Raw genomic sequence first — 21,023 nt, forward strand, 5'->3', positions numbered from 1 at the left:
CCTCTTATTTACATTTCTTCTGACAGAGCCCTGTGCTGCTTGTAGGACAAAGATGAGCTCCATCCAATGCTTAAGTCTCAACATGTGTAACTTAGTGAAAATGTGAAGTTAGAAGCAAAAAACCACATTATAAGTGCATAATGACTGCACCTCTTTAAAGACATGCATATTTGGTGGGAGGAGGAAGAGAAGGAAATAAGTGAAAATGAAAATGGTCCTATTATCACTCATAATGGCATTATGAGTGATTTTTGCCGCAATTTTTCAAACTTTCTGTGATCCTGCATGATTAGTCCATTCACTGAGTTGGTTGTATAGTGATTGCCTACTGTGTGTAAAGCTCTGTATTTGGCAGTAGGGACGCATTAGAGAACAATGCAATCCCTGCCTACTGGAAGCTCATCATCTAGTAGAGCTCATCATCTAGCAATTCAACAATAAGATCCATTAAAGTGTGACGAGTGCTGTTGAAAAGGAAGTTCAGTGTGTGATAGGAGCACATACCATGGATAATTAGCCTACTGAAAGAAGGGAGAGAAGTCTTCCTGCAAGAAGTGCAAGAAAAATGATACCTGAAGGCCAGCTAGGGTGTGGGGAAGGTGAGGATCATACAAAATTACAGCAGCTGCACATTGGGATGAAAGCCTAGAGGCAAGAACTTGATGAGTTGCAAAGACTGAAGTAAGCACAGAGCACATTGTTAGGAAGTGACAGAGGCAAGACTAGAGAGGCATGGAGAGCTGAAGCTGTTAGAGGCCAGGTGAGTGAAGGTGCTGAGCGGAGCTCTATCCCAAGGCAATGGGGAGCTGCAGAAGGGCTCTAAGCGCAGAGTGATCTGATCATTCTTGGATGAATGACCTGATCATTTTTAGATTGTAAAAGGGTATCAACCCTTTGAGAAGAACAGGTAAGGTTTGATGTAGCTATCTTAGGAAAAAGGAGAGAGACCCAGTTGGTGAGCCAATGGTGGATTGCCCCATGTTTTCCAAACTCAACTGGTTGCTGAAGGTCATCATCTAGCAATTCAACAATAAGGTCCATTAAATTTTGACAAGTACTATTGAAACGGACAGTGAATGTCAAATTAAGGTTGGAAAACATGTTTAATTAAAGGTTCATCTGAACCATCTGCTAGACAAGCTTGTCCAATCCGTGGCCCACGGGCCACATGTCACCCAAGATTGGCTTTGAATGCAGCCCGACACAAATTCGTAAACTTTCTTAAAACATTATGAGATGTTTTTGCAAATTTTTTTTAGATTATCAGCTATCATTAGTGTTAGTATATTTTGTGTGTGGCCCAAGACAATTCTTCTTCTTCCAATGTGGTCTAGGGAAGCCAAAAGATTGGACATCCCTGTGCTAGAATCCCAGTAAAGAACCAATTATACCAACCACTGCCTCCAAGAAGCTGGAGTTTGGAAATGTCTGAGTGAAAAGGGGTCAGTGTGGGGTCACTCTGATCAGAGCAATTGCTGGTTCTGAGGTGATTTCAGATCTCTGTCCCACCTGAATCCACATCACCATCTCTATTTTTGTTTGTTTGTTTGTTTGTTTCTTTAAGTGAGAGAGATAGCGGGCTGAGCACGGTGGCTCATGCCTGTAATCCCAGCACTTTGGGAAGCCGAGGTGGGAAAATCACTTGAGCCCAGGAGTTTGAGACCAGCCTGGGCAACATAGTGAGCCCTCTTCTCTACCAAAAAAATTAGCCAGGCATGGTGGTGCATGCCTGTAGCCCCAACTACTCAAGCAGCTGAAGCAGAAGGTTCACTTGAGCCCAAAAGGTCCAGGCTGCAGTGAGCCATGATTGCACCACTGCACTCCAGCTCGGGAGACAGAGCCAGACTCCATCTCAAAAGAGAGAGGGGCAGAGGGAGGGAGAGGGAGAGGAAGAGGGAGAGACTGCCAAGGAGACTTAAAATCTGAGCCTGTGAAAGACTTGAGAGAGGTATCTCCTGATTCTGGGCAGTAAGACATTGTGACTGCAGTTTTTATCACCGGAGGACATTGCTGCTCTCAGTCTTGCCTTTCCAAAAGCCAATGACAAGAAAAGAGTTTTAGGGAACTGGCGATAAAGCATAGGTCCCTGCTCTCTAATTTACTTAGATGAAGCCACAGAGGCCTATAGTAGGATGAGGATGAGAGAATGTGAAAGGAGAAAATATAGAGAAATAAATATGTCACTCTCTTCTCCAAAGTCACAATGGCAGACAAAGTTCTAACAGACAAGAATTTATTAGCCTGGAAAATGTGACAGAGTATTTGAAATTGGCATTGTGCAGTGTCTTAGTCAGTTTGCACAGCTCTAACAAATGTACCATAGACTAGGTGGCTTATAAACAGCAGAAACTTATTTCCCACAGTTGTGAAGGCTGAAAAGTCTGAGATCAGGGTGCCAGCATGGTCATGGTCAGGTTCTGGCAAGGGTTCTCTTCCAGGTTGCACACTTTCCATCTTTTCATTGTATCCTCTCCTGTTGGAAGGAGAGTAAGAGAGTCTCTGGGGTGTCTTTTATAAGGTACTAATCCCATTCATGAGGGCTCTACCCTCATGACCTAGTCACGTCCCAAAGACCCCTCCTCCTAATACCATAATATTGGGGATTAGGATTTCAACATACGAATTTTGGGGGACATGAACATTCAGTCCATTGCATCAAGATGTGAGTCATCTATGTTATTCTCCATAGTACCCACATCATCTAGCACAGTGCTTAGTACAGAGAAGATGCTCAAAATAATTGTATAATGAGTGATTGGTGTTCCTAGGTGGGGGACAGATCTGCTCATCTCAGGGCACCTGCCTCCTTCTGCTTTATGCCATACACTCATGGAAGGCTGCTTTTTTTCCCTCTAAATATCCATGGGGATTTTCATGTTGGAAAAAAAAATCAGATTCTTGGCTGGAAGAGAATTTCTTAGCCTGGTGACATTAAAACCAATAAGAGATGAATGTTGAGCCAAGGCAGAAGAGAATGGGTTCAGTGTAAAGACTGTGGGTCCAGTCAGGCTGGCAGGAAACCTGAGAACTTCAAGGTTCCAGGTCCGTCTGAAATGCCTGTTGCTATGGACTGAATTGTGTCCCACCACCAAATTCAGATGTAGGAGCTCTAACTCCAGTGCTCATTGTGATGGTATGGGAGATAATTAAGTTTAGATGAGGTCACGAGGGTAGGTCTTCATGATGGGTTGGGATTAGTGCACTGGTAAGAAGAGGAAGAGATACCAGAGCTCATGCACTCTCTCCTCCCCATCCCAACCTCTCTCTCTCCATCATGGGAGGACACAGCAAGAAGGCAGCCATATGCAAGCAAGAAAGAGAGACCTTGTCAGAACCTGATCATGCTGGGACCCCAGTCTTGTACTTTCAGCCTCCAGAACTATGGGGAAAACATTTCTATTAAGCCACATTTTTATCCAGTATGTGATATTTTGTTATGACAGCCAGAGCTGACTAATATACCCATAAATCAGCTGTCAAGGAGTTTGCCCACTGGTTTTGGTGGTGAGCTGCTAATATCATTCTGGTGGTGTGATGCCTGCTACCAGAAAGCTGCCATTAGAAATTCTCCCTGCATGAAAGTACAGCCCTTTCCAGCTGAATGAGCCTTGACAAACAAATTAGATGATTCATCCTATGCCTGAAGGCTGTTTGGCTTTGCTGGAATCCTTAGCATACCACTACTGAAGAATTTTTTAAAACATTATTTTGTTTTAAATAGAATCTGTGTCAAGCATTAATTGTTATCTATGCATTGATGCTGGAAAAATTTATCATCTCCTCTGTCTGTAATGAATTTTTAAAAATTAACTTCTTTTTTATTTAAACTAATGGTCAGCACTAAAATGGCAAGCCCTCCTCTGATCTTCTGAAATAGGAAAAAGAAAGTAAATGAATAACAGCCATGTACTAAGTTATTGAATTACAAGTGAACCAATAAATACTTAGATTTTGTAAGCATTATTGTACCCTAAGAATCATGGACAATGCATGGGATCTCCAGTAGATTACATGCCCTGCTGCTTTTGAGGATAATACATGGGAAGAAGTTTGCACATTTAAGGTTTAAATGTGCCCGCCAAAAAACCATGTGCTGGTAACTTAATCTCCATTGCAACTGTGTTGAGAGGTGACGTCTAGTGAGAGGTGATTAGGCCATGAGGGCTCCACCCTCATGAATTGATTAATACAAACCCACAGGATTGAGTTCATTCTAAAAGGGTGAGTTTGGTCCCTGGTCCCCAGCCCCCTGTGCCCTTCCACTATGAAATGACTTAGCAAGAAGGCCCTTGCCAAATGCTAGCCTTTCCATCTTGGACTTCCCAGCTTCCAGAACCATAAGCCAATACATTTCTAATCTTTATACATTACTCAGTCTCAGGTATTCTTTTATGAAAGCACAACACAGACTAAGGCAGGATGGTTTGCATATGTCAACTTGATTAACCTGGAAGTATACTTCCTAGAGTCCCCCCCCCCCATATGGTTCTTGATTGGAGTTGTCAAAAAAGAAATGTGCATGAGATTTGAAAGATTAAAGTGAAGCAGCATGATTACCTCTGAAAGTCATTGTGATTAGACATGATGACAGATGCAGAGGTGCTGGCAGGTTCCAGTTTGTCCTTGCTGCCATCTGCTCTACATTCTACCTATCTTCCTACCTGACCCCACTGATCAACAGTGGTCTGAGGGTCCAGGCCTATCGCCGTATGTTGGCAGTGGAGGCAGTTTCTCATGGGCTTCCCATGAGCTTGCCTTCGCAGTTTCACTTCTGCAGTAGGACATGCATGACTGTTACTTACTCTTGCTCTCATCTTTCAACTCTCCAGTGGCACCTTCACTTTCTCTGCTTCTTCCATAATTATGTAAGGTCTAAATTTTATAATAAATCCCTTCTTTCATAACTGGCAGTGGTTCTTCTTTCCTGTTGGAATCCCAAGATACCCCAAGGGAGGGAATTATTGTTGATTACTGGAGGATTCCTGTTTGGAGAAGCATTACAGTTTGGACTCAGAGATATTGGGTACCCACCTCAGTTCTACCACTACCAGCTGGTTGACCTCGTACAAGATATCTAACCTCTCAAGCCCCATTTTCTTTTCTTTTCTTTCTTTTTTTTTTTTTTTTTTTTTTTGAGACAGGATTTGGAGTGCAGTGATGTGATCTCAGTTCACTGCAACCTCCACCTCCTGGGCTCAAGTGATCCTCCCACATCAGCCCTCCCGAGTAGCTGTGACTACAGGTGCATGCTACCACCCCCAGCTAGGTTTTGTGTTTTTTGTAGAGATGGGGGTTTCATCATGTTGGCCAGGCTGGTCTTGAACTCCTGGGCTCAAGCAATCCACCCATGTTGGCCTCTCAAAGTGCTCAGATTACAGGCATGAGCCACCATGCCTGGCCCCCATTTTCTTTTCTTGTAACCAATAACATATAACATATATATATATATACACCCACACACACACATACATATATAAGCACATATAACATATATTAACATATAACAAATAGCCAATAACATGAGCTACCTTATATGAGAGGGTCTTTGTGAGGTTTAGATGACATGTTGCAAGTAAATCACTTAGTCTAGCAAATAGTAAATGCTCAGTAAATGTTAATTTTTTTTCACTGACAATTCTTGCTCCAGAATTGTTAGTTATTATTGAAGGAGCTTAATGCCTGAAGGGGAATCAGGTACTAGAGCCTAAAATATACAAAGAAAAGCAAACCATTGAGCATAGGTGTTTTAAGGTTTGGGGAGAGCTGAGGTTGGCAAGACAAGCAGGAATCAGCAACGGGTGGAGCATAACAGGGAGGAAAGATGGGAGGAATGGCGCAGCTCAGGAGAGAAGCTGTAAACATCAAGTAGCCAAGCACCAGGGGAACAGAGACTTAAAACTGCAGGTTCAGAATGGGCATCACTCACTCTCTGCCGCGGAGCCCTCCTGCTAAGTCAAGCCAGGTCTCCCTGGGATCACTGGCTGCTATGTAGGACTTGGGGGATTTCTGGATCACTCTGCTGGTTCACAGCTGTTACTCTGCTTCAAGTATTGAAGAAGTTTTTGGTGGCACTAAAAGAAATGCAGAATGGCCAGCGCCCATTTGGTCCCCTCTCAGAGTGTCACAGCAGCCATCACGGGGGAAGGAGGAGTTATGTCATACAGAAGCTCACACCTCAACCCTAGTAAAAGAGCAGAGATGCAGGGTGAATGTGCATGTGTGTCTGGGGTGGGTGGGGTGGGGGTGGGTATAATGAGTGATAACAGCTGGGTAGATACCGTGTTCATAACCTCTACCTCTTCAAAGAGATCCAAGAAACTATGTTTGAGTTGGAATCATGCCTATGTTGGAGAAGAAAAAAGCCCACACTTCCTTCTTCCTGAACTAACTGCATTAGGATCGTGTGCCACTAAGGCATCACCCACGGGCAATGAAAAGGCTTTAAACAAATGGAAAAAAATCTGGATATCACATGGAATGAGAAAACATGATTAGAGAGAAGTGTAGATGTGTGACTTTACAGAAGGTTCTGGACGTACTAATAGCTATCTTTGGCTGTCTGAAAGCCTTCATGGGAAGACAGGCTGGAGATCAATGAATGGAAATTAAGAGAAGGTAGGTTTGCCTCAGTGTATCTCTGTTATTGAGGATTTCCAAGCAGAAGCCAGATGAAGAAGAAGAGGAAGGGAGTGATGAGAAAGAGAAAAGAAAAGGAAGAAAAAGAAAGAGGAAGGAAGAAGAGGAAGAGGAGGAGGTCAGCATTTATTGAGCACTTCCTATGTACCAGGCATTGTTTTAAATAAGCTAAATATATTATCTTATTAAAATCTTACAGTATCACAACCTAGCATCAGGGGAAGCCCAGGCCAGCCCAGTTACGCCCACTGTGGGTTGCGTCCTACCTTTCACTTGCTGTTGGGAGGGTTGGTGTGTTCTTGCAACCCCTTTATTCTACTCACCTATGCAGGTTTTTAAAACTTCAGCTCCAAAAATGGGCAGAATTTTCCTTGATTATATTGGCAGTACCCATTTGTTTTCTCGTGCAAGCTGTGATATAATCCTGACCAATGGCTCAGAACTCAACTCATCTCTACTAGGTGCACAGGCACCACTAGCAGGGCGTTTCTTTGTCACAAAGTATTTAACCTACAGTATGGTGAAGTTCAAGATCAGATCATGCTCACTGGCTGCCACATGGTTCGAGATGTGAGCTACAAAAACCGCAACAGCCAACTGGGATGGATCTGTGAGTTTGCCACTGAAGACAGCCAGCATTATAAGGAAGGCTGTGTGATTCTGAAATGTGCTCTAGTTGGAGAGAATGAGGGCTTTGAGAAGCATGTACCATTCAATAACTCTTGGAAGAAAATGAGCTCAATCCATCTTTTTCCAGGTTTCCTTCACTGGAAACAAAAATCTGCTTATTACACACACTGCCAACTTAGTATCAGAGTCAGGTTCATAAACTGCGGAACAAGAGGTTGTGAGAATCTAAGATGGAAACTTTCTTTCTTTTTTTAAAAAAAATTTTGTATTTTCCATGTAATAGCAGAGTGTGGAAAGAATATTATGCAGATGTCATTAATTTTTCCCTATGTTTACATCTTAAGGCAGAAGAGTCTGTCTGCAACTATGTGATGGGCTGTGTAAAGAAAAAGTCTGGGCTATTAGAGTGGAAAAGTGTGTTTTATATAAAATTTGAAAGGAAATATGTCAAGAGCATGGGTTTTTAACTTGAGCTTCATTTTAAACTTATTTTTTAAAAACCCAATTATTTTACCTAATTCGCTACCTTCAGAGAAGAGATCCAAATCTGGGCCGAGCACTAAGGACTCAGTTTTGGCGTGACCTGTGCTGGCCAATGTGCCATATTCTTGTTGGAGATGAACCATAGCATTTTCCTTGCCAGTCTTGACCCAAAGGTATCACCATTCCAGTTATTTATCACCATGTAATTGGTGTTGATTGGAAACTTTTTGTGAAATGGGGCAGAACTGCTTTGTTGTCTTTTTCTTTGTAACAAGCATAGTAATATAAATAAAGTAATAGTTGGAAAAAAAATCTTACAATATCCCTATAAAGTATTGAGGCACAGAGAAGTTAAATAAACTGCCCATATTTACAGGATTTGGGATGATGGGGCTGAGACTTAAACCCAGGAAAGTCTGTTTCCAGATCCTAGGCTCTAAACCACTACACTCTTTGATTTATAATGCAAGGAGATTCCTGTATCCAGCAGGAGTTCAGGTGTTATTATTTCTGAGCTTCCCTCCAACTTAGATCAGTCAGGCTCTTTCCAGGGCTAAGATGGTTGGTATCCGGTGCCATTCAACAGTTATGGAACACTAACCATTCAACACGCTCTGAGCTGGGCACTAGGGGCATTCAGATAAATAAGACAAGACAGTCCTGTAATAGACAAAGGTGCAGGGAACTTCTATGATCCACAAAGACAGAATCACAGTCTTTCCTCTGAGAGTTGGCAAGCTTGTAAAGAAGGCAGTATTTGCTTTTGAAACACTCTGCTCTCACCTTAGCTCGTTTTGTCACCACACTCTCCTTTCCAGTGTCAACCAGCAAACCCACAAACATCTCACTGTTGAGGGAGGGTTCCTGACCGTATAAGCACTAAGAAGGCTGAGCAGCAGAGTGAGCGTGTATATAACCAGGCAAACTTGTTTTCAAGGCTCAGCTCAGCCACTGCTGGGTGGAATAAATCATGTGTTTAAGGCAAAGCAGCCAGAGATATTAGCCCCCCTCCGATACCTGCCAGTTATGACTCATTCTCCCCACTTCACCTAAAGCTATCAGATCTGCACAGGAAAATAAAGAAATATTGTGTAATCTGTGTAATCATTCCGAATTCTATAAACATGGGCAGTATATTTAACTTCTCTGTGGCTCAGTACTTTACGGGACTATTGTAAGATTTTTTTTCCCCAACTATTACTTTATTTATATTACTATGTTTGTTACATGGAAAAAGACAACCAAGCAATTCTGTCCCATTTGAGAAAAATATATAGGTACACACACACGTACATATCTATATATGTGTATATAGATATGTATGTATGTATGTACGATTGTCCTGTAGCTAAAGATATTTATTGAGCCCTTGCTATATACCAGGCAGCATTCATGAGCTTTATCCATCTTAGTTCATTAAATCCTTATCATAACCATGTTGGGTCAGTGTCATGACAGCTGCATTTTACAGATGAGAAAATGAGACACAGAGAAATAAAGCAAATTGTTCAAAATCACGGGGCTAGTAAATAGGGAGTCAGTTTAGCACATAAACAATACTGTTTCTGTCACTAAAATAGAAATTTGAGGCACTGAGAATTAATAAATTAGCCTGAAAGCCACAGTAGGGCAGTGAGACGGTCAGAATGCCACCTGTTAAGTGTGTTCACCATGTAGGGGCCTGTTTCTACCACTCCTGTATCTCCCAAGAGGACACAGAAAAGATCCTCGGCAATCCTTCCTCCAACAAACATGGCTGTTGGTGGCTTTGTGTAGTGATATACATTCCTCAATGTCTATGTATGCTCATGTATATATAGGTTGGTGCAAAAGCATTTGCAGTTTTGCCATTGAAATTAATGGTAAAACTACAATTACTTTTGCACCAACCTAATACTTGCTTTTCAGGGTCCCAACTGCATAAAGGCTAATCCCTCTGCTCATCCATTTTTAGAATGTCAGAGGCTAATCGCTTCCAAAGAAGTGATTCTTTGCGTTCTTTGCAAAATGCAGAGAATATACAAAATGCATATTCTCTGCATTTTGCTCCAAGCATTGATCCATCAATTGCCTTTGCTCTTCATAGAAGTGAATCAGGACACTGGAGATACACACGGTGCCAAAAGCCTCTGCCCCTAAGGAAAGAAAAGAGGAACATTGGATTGTTCCCTTCATAATCTGACAGGCGCTTGAGAAGAAAGAGCCCATATTTAATATGGTTAATGCATTTTGACTTTAGAGAAATAACATTTTTCATAGAAAAAAGGGTAATATATTTCAAGAGTAAGAAGTCATACTATCAGATGAGAAAGTTCAAAGTATATCCATGAGACAGGAACTTAAATTCTGGACTGATTGTACTTGTATAATCTATAGCAGGTAATTAAACTCCATGAATCTCAGCTTTCTCATCTATGAAATGAACCGAGTTTTACAGATGAGGAACGTTTGTCTGGCCGAGCATCACAATGCAGTAAATGCTAGTTTATGTTTCAGTAGTCAGAAAGAGTAACGGGCAAAAAAGCATATTTTCATATTTTTCTCTCTTTTTTTTTTTTTTTGACATGGAATCTTGCTCTGTCTCTCAGGCTAGAGTGCAGTGGTGCGATCTCGGCTCACTGCAACCTCCACCTCCTGGGCTCAAGTGATTCTGCTGCCTCAGCCTCCCAAGTAGCTTGGATTATAGATGCACACTACCGCGCCCAGCTAATTTTTCTATTTTTGGTAGAGACAGGGTTTCACCATGTTGGCCAGACTGGTCTCAAACTTCTGACCTCAGGTGATCTGCCTGCCTCGGCCTCCCAAAGTGCTGAAGTGATTGCTTTAGTGTCTATCACCCAGAGACGGAGTTAATGGAGTTGTAAGACTGCCTGAAAAGATTCTCTGAAACAAAGCCTCTGGCTTCATACAAAGCATCTCAACTCACATTAAAAAGTTCAAGGAAGTAAATTTTCAAGTCGAAATTGTAGAACTTTTAGAAAAGAACCTACATCCAAATTCCTGCCATTTGAGGATAGTCAAAAATTTATTAGACTCAAAAAGCATAAATCATAAAAAGTTAAAAATTGATATATTGGATTTCATCAAAATTAAAAGTTTCTTCCCTTTGAAAGACATCATTAAGAAAATTAAAAAGTAAGCCAAATACTGGGAGAAAATAGTACCAATTCATATATTAACAAAGGATTTGTATCCAAGACGTATGCAGAACTCTTGTAACTAAATCATAAGACAATCCAGTTAAAATGGACAAAAGACTTGAGCAGACATTTTACGGGAAATATATGAAGGGCTCCTAAAAGATGCTTAACATCATTAGATAGATACACATACATTAAAACCATTCTGAGATACAATACATATTTGTTGAATTACTAAAATTAAAAAGACTAACAAACTGTATTAGTTTCCTATTGCTGCTATAATAAATCACCACATACTTACAACAACACAAACTTATTGTCTTATGGTTCTTGACAATAAGAACCATAAGGTGAGACATCTGAAATGGGGCTTATGGGGCTAAAATCAAGCTGTCTGCCGAGCTGCCTTCCTTCTGGAAGCTTTAAGAGAAAACCTATTCTTTGACTTTTCTATTTTTTTTAGTGGCTTCCCTCATTCCTTAGCAGACGACCACATCACACTGACCTGTTTTCATCCTCACATCTCCTCTAACACTTCTGCCTCCACCTTCCATCTTTTAAGGACCTTTATGATTATATTGGCTCACCTGGATAATCTCTTCATCTCAAGATCCTTAACCAGGCTGGGCACGATGGCCCACACCTATAGTCCCAACACTTTGGGAGGCCAAAGTGGGAGGATCACTTGAGCTCAGGAGTTCAAGAGTAGCCTGGATAACACAGCAAGACCCTCTGTCTACAAAAAATAAAATAAAATAAATAGCTGGGCATGACAGTGCATACCTGTAGTCCCAGTGGGAGGATCGCTTGAGCCCAGAGGTTGAGGCTGCAGTGAGCCATGATTGCACCACTGGACTTCAGCCTGGACAACACAGAAGAGTTCTCTCTCAAAAAAATACTAAAAAAAAAAAAAAAAGGAGGAAAAGAAAAAAAGATTCTCAATCACATCTACAAAGTCCCTTTTGCCATGTAAGGTGACATATTTACAGGTTTTGGGGATTACAACATGGACATCCTTTGGGAGCTATTATTTTGCCTACTGCAAATATCAACTGTTGGTGAGAATGTTGTGATGGTTAATTTTATGGGTTAACTTGACTGGGCTAAGGGATGCCAAGATAGCTGGTATAACTTTTCCTGGTATGTCTGTGAGGATATTTCCAGAAGAGATTAACATTTGAATTGGTAGAAAGTAAAGAAAATCACCCTTCAATGTGGGCAGGCATTGTTCCATCCATTGAGGACTCAAATAGAGCAAAAAAAAAAAATAATAAATAAGGGCAAATTCACACTCTCTGTTTAAACTGGGACACCCATCTTCACCTATCTTTGGACAAGAGTACTCCTGACTCACTACTGGCTTTCTTGGTTCTCCAGCTTGCAGACAACTTCTTGCCCTCTGTAATTGTGTGAGCCAATTCCCATAATAAATTATATACATACATAGAATCTCCTATTGGTTCTTTTTCTTTGGAGAACTTTGATTAATACAGATGTAGAATACCGGGGACTCACACTGCTGGTGGGAACATAAAATGGTACAGCTATTTTTAAAAGCTATTTGCCAATTTCTTAAAAGTTTCTTACCTAACCACCCAGCAATTTCACTGCTAGGTATTTACCCGAGAGAAAGGAATACATATATCCACACAAAGACTTGCACACACATGCAACTTTATCATGTCCACAATCTGAAAAACAACTAAAATGTCCATCTACAGGTGAACAGATTTTAAAAAGCTATAAGATACAATATTATATTATACTCTAATAAAAATGAACAAACGATGGGTATATGCAACAACGTGAGTGACCAAAACACCACCAAACACAGAAGAGAGAGAACATATTGTGTGATTCTATCATATAAAATTCTAGAATAAGCAAAATTAACGTGTAATAACAGAATCACTTGGGGCCCAAGTGGACTGTAGACAGGCAAGAAGAAATTCTTGGGGTGATGAAAATGTGCTAAATCTTGATTGCAGTAGTAGTTACATGAGTGTATTCATTTGTCAAAACTAATTGAACTCCATCCAACAAAGGAGTGCATTTTGTTGTATGTTAATTATACCTCAATAAAGTTCAATATTTTTCTATTCTGAGAAGGATATTAACTGCCCTCTCCGATGAGGCTAAATAACTTCAAGAATTTCTTCCTGTCTAGCAAGAATTGCTTCAGGAGCCATTAGGCTCAGTTTCCTCTTACTTTGCTCTCAATTGAGGTTAAAAAAAAAAAAAACTCTATGGAATTTGGATCTCAAAGAGATATCTGCACTCCCATGTTTCTTGCAGCATTATCTACAATAGCTAAGGTGCTTAAGCAACCTAAGTGCCCATCAACAGATGAATGGATAAAGAACATGTAGTATATATACACAATGGAATACTATTCAGCCTTGAAAAATGAAATCCTGTCATTTGCAACAACATGGATGAACCTAGGGGATGTTATGCTAAGTGAAGTAACAGGCACAGAAAGACTAATATCACATAATTTCACTCATATGTGGACTCTAAAAAATTTGAACTCACAGGCCAGACGTGGTGGCTCATGCCTACAATCCCAGCAGTTTGAGAGGCCGAGGCAGGTGGATCACTTGAGGTCAGGAGGTCGAGACCAGCCTGGCCAACATGGTGAAACCCCCATCTCTACTAAAAATACAAAAAATTAGCTAGATGTGGTGGTGCATGCCTGTAATCCCAGCTACTCAGGAGGCTGAGGCAGGAGAATCGCTTGAACCTGGGAAGCAGAGGTTGCAGTGAGCTGGGATCGCACCGAGACTGCATCTCAAAAAAAAAGTTTTTTTTTTGAACTCATAGAAGAAGAGAGTAGAATGGTGGTTACCAGGGGCTGGGAGGTTGGGGGCAGGAATGGGGAACTCTTGGCCAAATGGTACAAAGTTTCAGTTAGGATGAATAACTTCTGGAGATCTCTTGTACAGTATAGTAACTATAATTAGTAATAACATATTGACTATTTGAAAATTGCTAACAGTAGATTTCAAGTGTTCTCACCACAAAAATTGATAAATGTGTGAGATGATTGCTATGTTAATTATTTAATAATTTCAGTATGTATACTTATATCAAAACATCATAAGGTACACTGCAAGTATATATAGTTTTGTCAATTATACCTTCATAAAACTAGCGGTGGTGGAGAATGGCTCCTCAACAGTCTTCAAGTGCTGTAAGGCACTTAGCCAGGACCTAAGTTCCCTGAAAACCATTCCTCCAGGAGGCTTCCTCAAACCGTAATTTGCCCCTGTGAATATGCCCATTCTCCCTACTGTGAAGAGCCCTAAGTTGCTCACAATTGGAGAAATGACTGAGCCAAAACAAAGGGATGAGCTGCAATGTGATCACAAATTTGGAAGGAACCCTGATGGACTGTCTCATTCTGATTTGTTCTGCTTTCTCCAAGCTGGGTCTGTTTTACTCAAGCAATTGAAAAATGTCCATGAAATGCCACATGCTATGCCTTGAATTAATTATGACAACAGCTCTCATTTATTCAGAACTTATTCTGTCCCAGTGGCTGGGCCAAGTACTTTATGTGCATTGTATATAAATTAATCTTCCTAGCAACCTCATGAGACAGATACTATTACCACCTTCATTTTATGGATAATGGATTAAAAGTCAAAGTGGTTAAGTGACTTCCTCTTTGTCAGTGGAGAACCGGGACTAGAATCCAGGGTTTTACAACTGCAGAGCCCATTAAACCATTGTCGTATACTGTTGATCCTTGTTCTCACAGATTTCAACATGTTGGGAGGATGACATAGAAACCTGAAACTAAGCATACAGGGAGTGGGCTCTAGCCTATTTGAAAAGGCTCTGGAGGGCTGGGCGTGGTGACTCACATCTGTAATCCCAGCACTTTGGGAAGCCGAGGTGGGAGGATTGCTTGAGCCCAGGAGTTTGAGACCAGCCTGGGCAACATGGTGAGACCCTGTCTCTACTAAAAATTAAAAAATTAGCCCAGCATGATAGTGCATGCCTGTAATCCCAGCTACTAGGGAGGCTGAGGCGAGAGAATCACTTGAGTCTGGAAGGTCAAGTCTGCAGTGAGCCTTGATCACACCACTGCACTCCAGCCTAGGTGACAGTGAGACCTTGTCTCAAAAAGAAAAAAAAGGAAAAGGCCAGGCACAGTGGCTCATGCCTGTAATCCCAGCACTTTGGGAGGCCAAGGCTGGCAGATCATGAGGTCAAGAGATCGAGACAATCCTGGCCAACATGGTGAAACTCCATCTCTACTAAAAATACAAAAATTAGCTGGGCGTGGTGTGTGCCTGTAATCCCAGATACTTGGGAGGCTGAGGCAGGAGAATTGCTTGAATCCGGGAGGCGGAGGTTGCAGTGAGCCGAGATTGCCCCACTGCACTCCAGCCTGGCCACAGAGTGAGACTCCGTCAAAAAAAAAAAAAGAAGAAAAGGCTCTGGAAAAACCCTTTTCTACTCTCCCCTCTCTAACCTGTGCTTTTTCCACCCAAGCATCCTAGGCTTTTGTAATTAGCAGAATGCTTCCAGACTGATGAGCTGCATGCCTCATCAAATTCCTGATTCCTGATATACAGAAGAGAGACATGAAGGAGATGCTTTTTAAAGAGTGTTTGCAGAAAGCAAGAACATGGCATTCATTCACTTAATCATTCTGGAGCTATTACTAAGCCAAGTCATTGTGTTGGTGCTGAAGATATATTAAACAGACTTGGATCCTATTCTCAAAATGTCATGTTCTAATAATTATCACCTCCTATCACACCTTCCCTGTTGTTGACCAAATTTCACCTCCCAATCTGAACTGTCATCGTAGTCTGACACAGCCAGCCCTGGCTCTGGGATGACTCTCTGAGTACTGCTTCCCCATGGCTGAGGTGTGGCGTTCCTGTGGATTGGCCAAACAATCATTCAGGAAGGAAGGAACTGGTCTCCCCTTTCCTATTCTCCCTTCCCTTCTCAGTGAACCATAAGGAAATGGTGAAATAGTGGTCTGGGACTAGCTGCAGGGACCCTTAATAAATTGCTTCTACACATCCCTCTTGCTTTTTAATGGAAAGAAAAGGGGTGGAGTAGATCTCTTATACAATTTCAAAATTGAATTGAGTTCAGTTCTGTAAAATAAATTCTAAGTTACATCATAATGGTATGAGAACATAGAGATCTGAGCCAAGGAAACATGAACAGACTGTTACTAAAAATAAAAAATAAAAATAGTCTTGGTGCAAGAGCAAACATGAACAAAGGAGTAATTAGCTTCTCCAGATGCTGGGAGTTACATTTCCCTGAAAAGAAAGAAGTTCTGGAAAGCTGAGCCTTGGCCAGAGGCTCAGGCTGACAGTGAGTCACTCACACAGAGCCTGGCACATAGTAGGCACACTCTGCAGGAGGTTGCAGCTGTCTTGATAGTTACAGAGGACACACTCTTCAGGATAGTACCTACTTTAGAGGGAGGATTTCTGAATTTATTTATTTTTTTAAGTTTTTGTAGAAACTAGGTCTTGCTGTGTTGCCCAGGTTGATCTTGAACTCCTGGCCTCAAGTGATCCTCCTGCCTCAGCCTCCCAAAGGTCTGGGACTACAGGTATGAAACAACATGCCTGGCTTTGAATTTATTTGTGAATGAATAAACCTGTCATGGGAGCCCTTACTCCATAGAATGGAGCAGGGCTACATGATAATTTAAAAGATACTAAATGGCTGTGTCTGCCAAAAAAAAAAAAAAAAGATGGTTTTACTAAAATTCAGTAATGCATGGAACTTTTACTACATTCTGAGCACACGTTATGGTGAGGGCAACAGTGAGTAAGAAATAGTATCTATTTTCTAAAAGCTACAATTTAGCATATGCATGTGTATATATTATATGCATACGGGTAAAACCTGGTGCCATTTGGAATTTAAATGGCCACTATGAAATGAGAAGGGTGAGCTAGTGGGAATCAGGGGCCTTAGATGGACTCATTGGTTTATTCATCCAATTTGGAATTCATCCAAATCCATCACAATTTGTACTGAGGGGTGGCATGGGAAGGGTCAGTTATAAATGTAATAGGTATTATGAAATAATACATGTAGAGGAATAAAATCTATCACTCCTTGGAGAATCTAGGAAGTCTTTTTGGAAGAAGTTAAATTGACCTGAACTTGAAGGAGAAGTTAGGGAAACATTCAAAGAAAAGGGAATCCTCAAACAATAGTAGAAGGAGAAGTTAGGGCAAACATTCAAAGAAAAGGGAATCCTCAAACAAAAGTAGAAAGCTACAGGAATGGAAAGAATATTTGGGAAAGGGCTGAAAGACCCTGTAGAAACAACAATGAGCTGTTTGTCTTTACTCTGAAGCTGTGAATCCTCAGTGCTCTGGTAAGCAGAGCTACTGCAAGACCTTCATAAGCCCCAAGCATAGAAATTATTATGGTATTTTCCCATATGCTATTTCAAAGTACTAAATTACAAAATAAGTTTAAGTCCAATAAAGTTCTCATTTTGCCCATTAAGAATAGTTTAATCCTTTAAAAAAACCCAAATATCAAATTCTTTTTTTTTTTTTTTTGGATAGTTTTTCTTTTATTTTTTTATTTTTTTATTTTTATTTTTTTCTTTTATTATTATTATTATACTTTAGCTTTTATGGTACAAAAATTTGCTTCAGAATCTCTGGTTTGAGATATTATTTAGAATAGGAGAAGCTTTGCTACAGCAAAAATGAACTCTAAAAACTCAATGGTTTAACACTCATGAGTTTGGTCAGGGTAGCCCCTATGGGCAATTCTCCAACTGAATTCCACCTTTTAAAATTTATTTGTAAATTCAGAGATATGAGAGTTTGGTTTGCCATATACTTGCAAATATTCACTCTCCCTTTCATCCAAGGAAACTTCCAGAGAGGCATGTGAAAGTGATTTTTAAAACCATATGGTGCACACTTCAAATTGAAACATTATTATCAACAGTAACAAAGTGGAAAAATGCATACACTTTTAAATTATGTTATCAAGATACTCCTCTCAGCACCTTTATTCATTGGACTTCAGATTGCACTTCCAACTCTACAACCTTCAGCTAAGGAAATGCTCTCAGTTTTGGCTTCCAGGATGCAAGGCTGAACAGACTTGGTCTACGTTCTGGATGAATAAACCAGCGAGTCCATCTAAGGTCCCTGATTCCCACTAGATCACCCTTTTCATTTCATAGTGGCCATTTAAATTCCAAATGGCACCAGGTTTTACCCTTATACATATAATAAGGCCTTATATTCCAGTGACATTCTCAAATGAAGAAATGACATGCCTCATAAATTCAGAATATAATCCCAACTTCAGAAATGTTCAGCAGTAGTAGCATTGTAGAATACCATTTTTCTGAACTACATCACTGTTACATGGATCCAAGTGACTTTTCCACTGAATTAATTTGTTATTCGGAAAATATTTGAGCATATCATATGTTTCATACACTGAGTAGTGGACGAAAGTAATAGTTATCATTTATGTATTGCTTACTATATTCTGTATGTTTACATAAACTTACTCATTTAATTCTCATAATGGTCATATGAGAGAGCTACTATTATGAGTCCCATTTTACAAATGGATAGGATGACTTTCTTAGAAAATTAAGGTGCAGAGGCCATAAGTAACCTGATTAGTCTATACCAGTGGTTCTCAGCCCTGAGGTGATTCTTCCTGTCTTCCAGGGGACATTTGGCAATGTCAGGGGACATTTTTAATTCTCATGACAGGTGGTGCTGATGGGCTATAAAGCCGAGGGATGCTGCTAAACATTCTATAGTACACAGAACAGCCCCTGCAACAAAGAATAATCCAATCCAAAATGTCAGTGTTACTGCTATTGAAAAGCCTTGATCTATACCAGTTAGCACATGACATCCTTCTGGCAACTGTTATTAGGCCAATGATGAACGTATTACTTAATTTGGCCCAATCAGACTAAAGGAGGGGCCTTTGGGCAGAGGATACTTCCATTCATTCTTTCCTACTGGATATGAACAGGAAGTGTGTGGCCAGCTGATAGCCAGTGGCCGCCATCTTGTTGAATGAACCCCTGCTGAGGACAGCAGACTGGAAGGACAGAAATAACCTCTGTCCCTGATGACATTTACTGAATAGCACTGAACCGTATCTTTCCTGAAACCCAAGCCATTTCTGGACTTTTAAGTATGTGAGACAATACATTTGTTTGCATTTTTCAAGCTGTGTGAGTGGGAGTTTTCTGTTTCAGGCAGCTGAAAGTGTCATAACCAACATATTTGGTTAATCACAAAGATTTCTTAGAAAATACAGCAAAGTCTCCTCCACATGGTCAGATTCCTCTTCTGAAACTTATGCTTCTCGTTTCTGGCTGAACTTCGTCTTACGAGAAGATTAGGAGACAATGCTGTCAGCTAGGTTCTCCTTCTGTCTGAAAGACTACATAAGGTTGAGACTTCCTGGCACCCGTCGACAAGCAGTTAGAATACAGGCCAGAGAAGGAGGGGAAGGCCAAAGGGGGATACTGCCGTCTATGTGGAAACACGGAATAATAGACACATGGAAAAAAACATAGGGAAATGAATTGCTGAACTCTGTGGTAACGACACTCTGTTTATCGGAATAGATAAAATGGAAAAGAGGAGCAGGATATGTTTGGAGGAGATGAGCTTGGGAAGGAAGGCCATTCACAGGTGTCCCAGGTGACTTGGGACAATGTATTGAAGGAATTGGAAGAGATAATCTTTAAACATTGTTATAGCCTAGCATTTCATCATTTGAAACTAACAGAGATGCCAGCCTGAACTGTTTGGCACTCATATAGCATCCTATGGACTCCGATGGTGGCAGTGCCCATTATTTATTCTGGAAACCACAATCTTGTTATTGCCCAAGTACCTGTATGAGGTAGCATAGAGGGCCCCACCTCCTTTTAGATCATTAGGCACATCTTTAGAAAAGGGAGGTAGAAGCTAGCTTGCCTTAGGAAACCTGAGAATGCCTTAAAGGAAGTGTGTGGAATGACTTTCTTAAACATCTATGGCACATTAGGGAGTGTTCTGGAGCTGGCATAGACAGCTATCATTTTGTTTTGAATGATTATTAGTTTTTTTTTTTCTTTTTTTTTTTTTTCTTTTGGAGACAGGGTCTCACTCTGTCACCCAGGCTGGAGTGCAGTGGTATGCTCGTGACTCACTGCAGCCTCTACTTCCCTAGCTCAAACAGTCCTCCCACCTCAGCCTCCTGTAGCTGGGAATACAGACACACGCCACCATGCCCAGCTATTTATTTTTATTTTTTATTTTTTTGGTACAGATGAGGTCTTGGCATGCTGCTCAGGTTGGTCTCAAACTCCTGGCCTCAAGCAATCCTCCTGCCTTGGTCTCCCATAGCCCTGGGATTACAGGCATAAACCACCACACACAGCCTTAGTTTGGTGTCTCAGCCCTGGAAAATATAATAATTTGAACATAATCCGCCAAAAATAACGTGTATTTATGGTGCCTGGTACTTGTCTCTACATTATATGTGCTTCCTCATGACATTCATGATTTCAATGAATGTCAATTCCCATTCTGGGTTTGACTATGAATAGACAGTAAGCACACATTCCCCAGGGGGCTAACTTCCTCCAGACCTCTCTGACATGCACAGAAAAAAATCAACAGAGAGATCAGGCAAGAGGTGCCAACATTCCGTTTCCCAGATCCCTAGACAACACAGCAAGAAAGACAGAGTTAGAAGCATGGATAAGTGAGTGCAGAAGGCTCCGAAAAGTAGAGGTGACACCACATGTGTGTTCAAAGATTTCCTGACTTTAAATTCTCTCTGAAAAACTAGCATAGTCTATGGACTCCTCTCGTTACTGAACTCTTTAGCAAGACCACAGAGTTTCCTGTTTTTGCCTTTTCCCCAATTTCCCAAATTAGCTTTGATTTTATAATTTTGCAGTGATATCCAAGAAGGGTGGACTTTGCTGACGGTCCATATTCAGTGTTTCTGCTGAAGTGCAGACACATGATCCTGGGCTCTCCTGCTGAGCCTTGCCTGTAGACCCGTGGCTCACACGCACTCATTTTGCAATCCATTTCTTTGCTACCACATCAGGCTTTTTCCCCTCTGAGACTGAAG

General features: G+C 41.0%; 1 pseudogene; it reads left to right on the plus strand.

Moving 5' to 3' along the window:
• The first annotated feature begins 5,299 nt into the window (after positions 1-5,299).
• Positions 5,300-8,937, plus strand: LOC129060210 (protein yippee-like 5; annotated as a pseudogene).
• The last annotated feature ends 12,086 nt before the right edge of the window (positions 8,938-21,023 follow it).

The sequence above is a fragment of the Pongo abelii genome, chromosome 1, assembly GCF_028885655.2.
Source record: "Pongo abelii isolate AG06213 chromosome 1, NHGRI_mPonAbe1-v2.0_pri, whole genome shotgun sequence".
Lineage (NCBI taxonomy): Eukaryota > Metazoa > Chordata > Mammalia > Primates > Hominidae > Pongo > Pongo abelii.